Here is an 11002-nt window from a genome sequence, read left to right on the forward strand (position 1 = left end):
TATTATATGAATACAAGGTACAAAAGGATAACAAACATTATTAATTCAGCTTGAAGTATTTTGTAGCGTGTCCAAAATTTTTGGATTTCAATACGACGTGATACTTATCAACATGACTGACACAATAACTTAGGATACATTACTTGTTGTCCGACATTGTACAATATTTTATTAGAACAATATTTATAATATTCAGTTTTGATAATTTATTAGAACCATTTTAAAAACTCGTCACTACCTTAAATAAATTCAACATTTACATTCATATAATCATAATTCAGATAGGTTCACATATTCAACTCCTCCTTGATCTGGGTTACCTGTCCTTAGTCCTTTGAACACATCCTTGATCCAAATCACCTACCCTTGAGTCCTCTCGATCTGGGTCATTTGCCCTTGAGTCCACTCAGTGCATGCTACTTATACTTGATTGCACTTGATTTGGAGATATCTATCTCTGAGTCGAGTTACCAAATCCAATCGGCATGACTAAACTGCACACTTGATGCACCAACATCAAATACAAATCGATAACTTAATCCTTTGTCAAATATAAAAAATGATTAACCTTAATCACAATGGAACTGATAGAATTTTTTGGGAAAATGTTTAAAATGATTTAGTATTCCAAATTCTAATAAAACGCATATTTACAAATGAAAGTTCACAAACTTTGTATGGAAATATGTGTTATGAAACTTGAAGTAGCCAATACAAAATCCACAACTTTGTAAAGTTGCATGCTGAATTATGTTTGTTGTAATTATCAGGTGCATTCTAAATTGGTGATATTTAAGAGGTGAATTCTAACTTGGTGATAATTAACAGGTGAATGCTATTGTGCTGGGGTTCATTGCATTTGATATGACAGCTAAACTAGGAGAAGATATCGAGAAAAAGATTTTGGAAACTATTCCAATGGGTATGTATGTTTTAAAATATTCATTCCTTGGATATACCGAACTATCATATCGCCTTCACAAGTATCGAAAATACACTTGCTAGATTTAAAAAATGAACTATCGCCTTCACAAGTATCGAACTATCATATCGTCTTAACTCTTATCAGTTCACTTCTATTAATCTCTTGGAGTTGGATAAATATTATTCCTTTTGCTTTGATTCTGTTTAATTTTTATCAAGATTGTAGTTATATCTAAGAGGTCAAGGAATATGCAGGCCAAGGTTCTAGGTGCTCTCTAGCCCACATTTTGCACCTCCTTTGAGCTGGAGCATTGTTTTTTCTAGAAGAATTCATGCTCCTTTTCAATCTCATGTTTAATGAACCTTTCAATAAATTAGTGTTAATGTGAAACAAATCTTGTGCTAGAATCTCTCTTGTGGTTACCAGAAGATTCCTCCTTTCAGCAACAATCATTTATATGAATCCTTCCGAAACTTCATCTAAAGACTTCTTTTTTCTGGTCGGCAACATTAATCTTTCACTAATACATGTTTTGGTATATTGTCTTTCTTTTCTGCATCAAAATCATTTATTTGGTCGCTGTCAGTTCCTAAATTAGGCTAGCTTCACTCAGAAAATTCTATCATTTCACTGCATATTTTTTGGTTCTGTTCTATTTGCTCAACTGCATTAGATCCCAATAGAGCCCAGTGCTCTCATGGGCTCCGTGTAAACAAATATTTCTTTTTCTTTTCCAATTTGGAGCTAGTGTGTTATTATGCTTTCATTTTGTTTGAAGAATGCTATACTAAAAACAGGGCAACCTATTAATCCTTCATGTATTTTTCTTGCTATGAAGGGCTTCCCCTCTGAACGTACTACAACATGGGCTCCATTAAGGAAAAATATTATGGCAGTAGGTGAGTCTCTCTCCTATAATATAATGTGGTCCTATGTGGTTGTTTACAAGTTAAGATTCTCAATTAATTTAATCTCTTTTTTCAGTGGTTATTGCCTTCTTGACTTTGCCAAATGTAGATGTCAAGCTGCTTCTAATTTATTGATCCTACAGTGATTAGACCAAGTTTCTAGCTTATCTGTTTGTAGACTTTAAAACATTTTATCCAACTTGCTGATGCACCAATCAAACTTTAAGACATCACCATCTTATGAATTCTTTAAAACGTAAACTGTGTTTTATATGTTTTCCTTCTTTTATTCTCCAATCAGGATTAAGTGTAGACTGTTTAAGGATCATATGCAGAACATGTCTTTCTCCTCATGTTGGTCATGGGATTCCTACACAGCCCTTTGAGGAAAATCAAGGGGGCAGAAATTAATAGATGCCAGGAAATAGGTGATAGTATTGGAAATATGTTGTCAACATGTAAATTTTTTTGCTTCTTTTCTTACCTTTGTTGAAACATGGATGTATTTTGATGTGGCAATACAATTCCCACTGATTATATGCATGAAGGGCCTTGAAAATGTATAATGTGGAGGCGAGAAGGAAAGGGAAAAAACAACCAACATGGGTAGTTGTCAAGGTATGTCCTTTTGATTAGCAACTGTTTTACTTCTTTACTTATTTCTTGTTTTACTTGATGTATTATTGAGCATCCTCATCCATATATTATAGGCCTTGGAAATTATATACAGTTATATATTGACCACAATATTAGTAATTTGATTATCAAGTTGATCTCATAGTTCTGTTGGTTCTAAAGGAAATTTATTCTTTGTCACTTTTTATACATACAAGAGTTTTGGATTGTTTAGGGGAGAGAATTACAAGTCAGAAAAGCTCAAGTTCTTTAGTGGATATATACAGTTGTTTGTTTCACCTTTCTTGATCTCAATGCACACCAATCCTTAGTTTAGGGAGGTAGTTCATTTTGTTGAGTTGTTGTTACAAATTAATCCCTTATATTTATGTGATAATTGATGAATGTTTCTTTTTTTAAGTATTTCAGTTAGTCATCTTGTTACCTGGTGCCCTTACTGCTTTTTCAACTATGATTTTTGGTCTTGGTTTATTAATATATTATTTATGTGTTTTTACATTTTACAAATCTCAAGTACTCTAGAGTTGAAATTGATGAAGTGCGGTTCGAGTGGGTTGAATGTATGCTAGATTACATTTGAAGTGTGGTTCTACCTTGATGTGTTGTTAAAAGAATGTTCTACCTTGATTCTGATATCTATTAGCTTTTGATGTAAAAAGAATGTTTGTGTATTTTATGGATACTGTTGTAAAAAGATTATTTATGTAATTTGTGAATATTTGTGTATTTTATGGATACTGTTGAATGAAGAATATTTGTGTAATTTGTGAATATTTTGTATTTTTTTTTGTTACTATCAGTTTTTCATTGTTTCGGAAATCAAATTTGTGCTGTTAAAAAATACATATATTACATCAGTTTTCCATCGCTGCAAAATCGGTGTTATTAACTAATTTTACATCGGTCGTAGACCGCTGTCAAAACTGGTGTTATTAACATATAGTATTACATCAGTTTTACACCGTTGATAAAACGGTGTCGTTAAGTGATACTACACCGGTTAATAACCGATTCGAACACCGATGTCGTTAAGTGATACTACACCGGTTTTAACCCGATGTCTAAAATGTTAGACCTTTTACATCGGCTTCATAGACATCGGTCGAAAATGTAATAGACACCGGTGGAAAACCGATGTCTATGAGGGTTTTTGTTGTAGTGCACGTCAGTAAAATGGTAACTTTCCCTAGAAGGCTATAAATAATACCCTAAAGTTAGGAGTTCAATAACACACCCAGTATTCATTTTTTCTATTTCATTTCTAAACTTTCAATTGTTGTAAGAGAATTCTCCACCAATGACTTAGTCGAAGAAGGAGTTCTTGCTAGTACACTTTTATTGTCTTGGATTAACAACTACTTAGATTGTAACCAAGTAATTTCTAATCTCTTTTTTATTTTTATGTTAATTATTTTTAATTAATTAGTGTGTCCTTGCTAGAGTAGAAAGCAAGAGAATTGTAAATTTTGTTTGCAAGCTATTCACCCCCTCTAGTCGATCCACACGATCCAACAAGTGGTATAGAGCTCAACCGCTTTAGAAGGACTAATTGCCAACTGAAATAACAAAAAGATGGTAGGATCAAGCATTCACCCAGTGAAGTTTAAGGGGGACTTCACATTTTAGAAGACTTATATGGAAGTATTTTTCAAAATTGATTTGGCATATTATTAACTATTAAATATGATTTTAAAGTGCCTAAGAGTAAAGACAGAAAAGAACTTGAGAAGCATCACTGGACTAACAAGCAACGCAACAAATTTATGGTAAATAGTAAGATCGAGTTTCACCTTCTAAGTGTACTACTGGCTAAGGAACTTGATACAATAAACATGTACAATTCTACCAAAGCTCTCGAGAATACGGTTCAGGAACTCCATGAAGAATCAAAAGAAGTAGAATTCAACCCTTCGATAGATATCGATTTGTCTTTAGAAAACTCCAAGATCGAAGAGATTGCGAGAGCAACACTAATAGTGGAACACTTTCTTGAAGATGACGAAAGCTCTTCAAAAAAGAGCATTGATGAAGGGGGAGCATCTACCTACAAGTTTGACATAGTAAGTGAGGTAGGTAACCTTTGCTCATATCAACTTTAAGAAGCTCTTAAAATGTTATCTAGAACTTTATGTAAAATTAGGAAAAAAATATATAGATGAAAAAAAAAAAATTACGCATGCTTACTAGAATATTTTGATAAATTTAAAGTTAAAAATACAAAATTAAATGAAGAAATATAAATATTGAAATTAAAAAAATTCTACCTACTTAAATTCAAATAGTATTCAAACTTTAAATTTTAGAAGTTATGGCGGACTAAACTAATATTTGAGAAAATATATGAGTTAAAGTACAAAAGTTATAAAAAAAATGATATCTCACGAAAATGCTTTATAAATTCAGTAAGTTGAAATTTATTTTGCATTCCAAAATGATGTTCAGCCAATTAAATTATCAACACTTGCATGCAAGAATTTTATTTGCTTGAATTTTTTATAACATCGCTCGCAAAATTAGTTTTTCATAACCTTGCTATTCAATTATTTCTTATTTAATTTTTTTTAATAAAAAAATATGTTTTCTATTGCTAAAAAAAGTTTGAGATTTTTTTATTGGTAAATAAATTTTTTTAAAATTTTTTACTAAAAAATAAAATTTTGATATTGAAAATTTTCAGTGATAAATTTTTTAAAAAATTTGTTTTTTTAAAATTAATGGTTAGATTTTGAATGTTCAAAAAAATTATAAATATTTTTAGAAGTCAAAATCTATTTTTAAATGTTTAATTTCAAAAATACATATTTCTGTAAAAAATATTTATTTTTGGTTTGTAACAAAAATAGTTTTCTAGTGAAATTGTTTTATTATGATTTGAATAATTCTGTTTGATGTTGAAAATATTTTTATGATTTTTCAAGAATTAAAAATAATTTTCAAATTATTTTTTGGCAAATCTGAGGTTTTAATACTTAACAATTATTTTATTTATAATATAATTTCGATAAAGATATAGAACATTGGATCATCTGTGTACAACCCTTAGAAAAATGTTACGATTTTTTCTCTACATATTTCATTTTATTTTCCTATTTTTGATGTTATCAAATGGAGAGAGTAAATAAGTGTTAATTTTAGGGGAGGATATATTTGCAATTTTATGTACTTGGTTGATAATCTATGTTATAATTAATTGTTTCATTTTATACAATTACTTATTTATTCTTCCTAACCTTAACTCGGGTTGATACATATCAAATTAAAAAAGAAGATATTGTAAGTAACTCGAGTTAATTTTGATATAATCAAATGAGTTAAGTTAGACCTTGTGTATTTGATATCTTGTATCTGAGTATGTAAGGGCTTAGGAACATAAGAGGTCAAGCGGAAAATGCATCTAGTGAGATAACGACCCAAATTTTCTCATTTTGAGCCCAAAAAATAATTCAAAAATATTTAGAAATGCTATAAAAAAATTCTAGAGATTTTTAGAAATTTTTAGAGTATTTTTATACTATTTTTGGAGTTCGTTTGGTATTTTTACCAAGAGGAAGAAGTTTAAAATAATAATAATAATAATAAATAAGAGGTCAAGCGGAAAATACATCTAGTGAGATAACGACCCAAATTTTCTCATTTTGAGTCCAAAAAATAATTCAAAAATATTTAGAAATGCTATAGAAAAATTCTAGAGATTTTTAGAAATTTTTAGAGTATTTTTATGCTATTTTTGGAGTTCGTTTGGTATTTTTACCAAGAGGAAGAAGTTTAAAATAATAATAATAATAATAATAATAAATATGTTAAAGCCAAGTTTTGAACCCAGGACCTTGGACCCGAACCAATTTTTATCGAGCTCAGCTAACCAACTGATCTACAATCTGTTTGTGAACATATATGGAGCGAGATATATATAAGTAGTATTTAGGAACAGTAAAATAAATTGGAAATAAAAGTGCGCGGCTGAGGAATCGAAGCCGCGACCTGGGATTTGGTTAAAGCCGGGCTGACCAAGTGTGCTAGTGATCATTTGTTATTAAAGAAGGAGAAAAATTCCATTTAAGCTATAGTTGGAAACGAAAATAACCTTGAGTATAAGATTTAAATCCTTTTCCTAAAACCTAAAAATTTCTCTCAAAATTCCTCCTCTCGCGACAGCGCGCGGCGTTTCTGTTCGGGCGAAAACGAAGACGACGAAGCCGCAACTAGGGCTCGTCTCCGGCGGTCGGCCAAGGACCTAATCCGAGAGGGTTCTCTACCATCGTGATCACCTTGTCGAGGAGAACAAGTGGAGGTGAGTCCTCTGCAAGCCCTAGAAGTATTGGAAGCCACCTTTTCCGGCTGTAAGTCCAAGAACATGAGGGGTAAGTTTCTACTCACCTGCAGTAGGATAGCTCCGAGGTTTACCTTTTATTCCTTTCCTTGTTCCTGAAAGTTTTGAACAAACGAATTCAGAATTTCAGATTTCAAGTCAAGGTTGTTTTGCATCATGTCTCGCATTGCTGTGTTTTTGTGCTTTTGATTGGATTCTATGCTACTTAGTTTCATGCTTTGTGATACTGCAATGCAGTGAATTTGGGTGTTTCAGTGTTAGCGTAAGTATCATGTCGTGGCTTGGTTTTGTATCCCTGAACAGAATAGGTTGATTCAACTTCCATGCTAAGTTAACTTGTTGATTGGTGTTGATTTAGGAATTTTCTTACAGGATTAAGACTATGGAATCATTTACTTTTGTACTGTGTGTTCCTATGTATTGACCTTTAGGTATAATTCAGTCAATTTGAACTGGGATTTGATCAAATCCAAATCCAGTCTTTGGGAGCTTTATGTTTGAATTGTTAGATTGTTGATCTAAGTCGTTATGGATGTGGATTGAGGTCATGATATTCTTGATGGTTTATGAAGCACTAAAGGACTGCTAGAACCACTTAGAGGGAAAGCAAATAAAATGACACCACACAGACTAGTACCATTATTTTGTTGTGTGCTTATCTCTATTGTAGTTAGACTCGGATAGAATTAGGTAAGCAAGTTTTGGTGTTACTGCCGTGAATAACAAGAATGAATCCTGACTGAAATTTAGAGTAGTTGAAGATTTGTTCACTAAATTGGTTTGATGTAAGCTTGGGTTCTATATTTAGGAAGATAATTCTTGTACCGATTATTGAGGTTAGTTTAGTCTAAAGGTGAGAAGTATGTGAGTGATTTAGTTATGCAAGTAATAAGTTCAGAATAGAAGTTTAGTTTAGAAGATGAGAAAAGAGATTTACATGTTGATCAATGTAGAGTTTATAAAGTATTTGTATGCAGATTTTTGATAAGCTTAGTATGCAGATCTTAGATAAGCTTAGTATGCAGATTTTGTTAAGCTTAGTATGCAGATTTTAGATAAGCTTAGTATGCAGATTTTAGATAAGCTTAATATGCAGATTTTAGTTAAGCTTAATATGCAGATTTCTGTTTAAACTTGTATGCAGAATTTTGATTGAGTTAGTAGGCATATTTGATTAAGCTTGTATGCAGATTCATTCTTTTTGGTTAAGCCTTTCAAGTTTAGAATTGTTTAAGCATATCAGATTTAGAATTTGTTTAAACATTTTAGTTTTGCAGAAGCATTCCTTTATTGGGAATATTAATAAGAACAAGTATTTTACTTGAACAAGTTTAAGAAAGATAAAGAAAAGAAAGAAAAAGGCCAAGGCCTTAAGTAGATCTCAAAGTCAAAACTTTAGGGATTTTGGCACACAAGGTGCCTATTAAAATGTCAAGGCATTTAAAGAAGAAGTAATTAAGATTATAAGTATTTTACTTTTAAGAAGAGGCTAGTACCCAACTTCCGAGGTTGTCGTTAAACAAATCCAGGTGTCTAATTCCGAGGTCTTGGCCCTGGTAGACCGAGGTCTGCTCTTTTAGGATTGGTGGCTCGCTACCCCAACCTATTAGGGAACGCGGATAAGATGGTACTATGCCTGGGTCCAAGAAGAAGTTGATTATTATTTTGAAGTATTATAAGTATAAGTTTTTGAACAAGTAAAATGAGTTTTACATAAACATAAAGTATTAAAGATTAAGTTTAGAACAAATGAAATAAGGTTCATATAGTTCTAAAAATCAGTAAGTTTAGTTCTTTATTCTACCATGTTTATCTAGTAGATGAGTAGTTTTTCATATTTACCTATTAGATGAGTAGCATGTTTAGCTATTAGAATTACATGAGTAGATTCCTTAGCTTTTCTTCGCTATTAGTTTGACATGAGCAGTTATGTTTATGCTTTATTTCTTTTTAGAGCATATAGTTTCTAGTTTTTTTCATATACATGCACATTCGTGATTTTGTGAGTTAGATAGCGCTTACTAAGTAAATTGTGCTTATAGATTGCACTTCCCCTTACTGCAGATACAGGAAAAGAAAAGTGTTAGCAAAGGAAGGCGACAAGGAGGTGCGGATGGATGTGTGATGCCAGGACTATGGAGTGACCTGGGAAGTTTTGAGTTTCATGTTTAGTGGATAGAAATAGTTGAGTTGTACCTTATGGTTTATGTCTTTATAGATTGTATTTTCATTCCGCATTGTTAGTTTGGTTATTTTCCATTGTTGGAGTTTTATTCATTTGTTATTGCGAGAATAGTTTATTTGTTTTAGTTGTTGTGTCTTATAAACTGCGTGGTTGTTTGATAAATGTTCCAGCCGCCTGTGGCTGTGTATATTATGTTATGTATTAATGATTATGGTCACTAGTACAGGGGAGATTTTGTCGAAATTTTTCGGTAGGCTTTCCATGTGGTTTTTAATCATACCGGTTAAGTAGAGTTAGTAGCTAAGTAACGGTCACTCTTAGAGAGTAGTAGTAATAGTAAGAAGGGTGGTCGTTACAGATGACATGGGAAGGGAGTCGACGAACTTGGAGCATCCGAGAAACGAGGAGCTACAGAAAAGTTGTAAGACTTGACAAATTTAATAATAAGTGTTATTGGAATAATAACTTTATTAGATTTTTTTTAAAAAAATTAGGATTTAAATGGAAGTCGTATGACACGTTTTAAGAGGATAGATCTATTGTGCTAGGAGAAACCTTGTTTGGAATATCAATAAAGTGGGAGTTGATTAAGACTACGGTTAAGTTTTGGTTATAAAACCCTAAGTTAGATTAATCTCCTCTTATTACACTCAAGCCCTATTCTTATACTCCTGATCCCCTTCTCCTAAGCCACTGTCATCGATTGATCCTCCGCTCTCTTCATCGCCATTTTCTTCTTCTTCTCTACCAATCAACCACCACCTCCCACACCTCTTCATCACTGGCGATGATCCGCCCCAGCATTGGTCGTTGCCCAGACTATGGGGTCGTGAGTAGTAGCATCCACTGATCATTATCGGCACTATCCCTGTTTCATCACTCCACCAAACACCCACTCGTCGGCCTTTGAGTGAGGCCAGATTGACTAATCTGTAGTGGTCGACCGTAAGGGAGTTACCGTGCCCTAGATCCCTCTAGCCGACCGCCGACGATCACCTCGAGCTGACATTCTATAGGTATGAGCGGGGCACGTTGTGGTGCCCTAGATCCATGCCTTTAGCTTCTCCTCCTCCTTTGCACCCGTCGGAAAGAAATTCCTTCTTCCCCGCACCCTGAGCTATCATCTTTGTATTTGTGTTCGATCAATCCTCTAAGATCATTACTGTGCTGCGAGGATGAAGGGAATAGTTCTTGGTGCACTTAAGAATGCCAGCCTGATTTAGTTTTAGGGAGAAGGGCAAGGCATTGTGACACCAGAGGTACGAACAACTACGTGTGGGAATTGAGGCGAGATTTGTTTAGTAATAGATTTATACAGAATTGTGGTCATTTCTATAGTTGGCTATTTCAATTGGTTGATGAGGAGGAGATGTGTTAAGAATTTGAAATTAGTTTTACAGAATTTAAACCATTGTTCCTATATTATTTTGTTTAATAGGTTATTAATGGAGATTAGTTGGATGATTGAACATGAGGAGTTGTGCATTTTCGTCGGAGAACAAGAAACAGAGGTAACAATTGATTATTGTTGTATAAACCTATTGATTCATCATGTTTAGTAATTGATTCAAAAGGATTAAATGATGGGTAAATTAATAACATTGGGTTAGACATAAACTATCCAAATGGAGGAATTGGCGAAAATTAGGGTTGATGCATGTTGAACCTAATTCAATCAAGGAATTGTGGTTAATGAGAGTTAATCATCAATTAGGATTAAATTAATGACTATTCGATTTGGGTTTACCCTAATTAGGTTGGGGGCTTTATTTATCTATTTAATTCAGATGAAATTAGCTAAATAAAATATATTGATAAAGGACTTTGGTTCGAGATGAGCATCTTGACATGGGATTATTTGATACGAACTACATATTAAAAGTGGGTACTTCTTCCTTAGCCTCTTTAGTTCATTGAACTTAGTGTATGGTTGTTTTTGATTGATGGATTAGGTTGTTTTACCTTAAATTTGTTCGTTTGTTATCCTACTTGATACTTATCTGCTTGACCTTAGAGAT

The sequence above is a fragment of the Zingiber officinale genome, chromosome 4A, assembly GCF_018446385.1.
Source record: "Zingiber officinale cultivar Zhangliang chromosome 4A, Zo_v1.1, whole genome shotgun sequence".
In the NCBI taxonomy this organism is placed as follows: domain Eukaryota; kingdom Viridiplantae; phylum Streptophyta; class Magnoliopsida; order Zingiberales; family Zingiberaceae; genus Zingiber; species Zingiber officinale.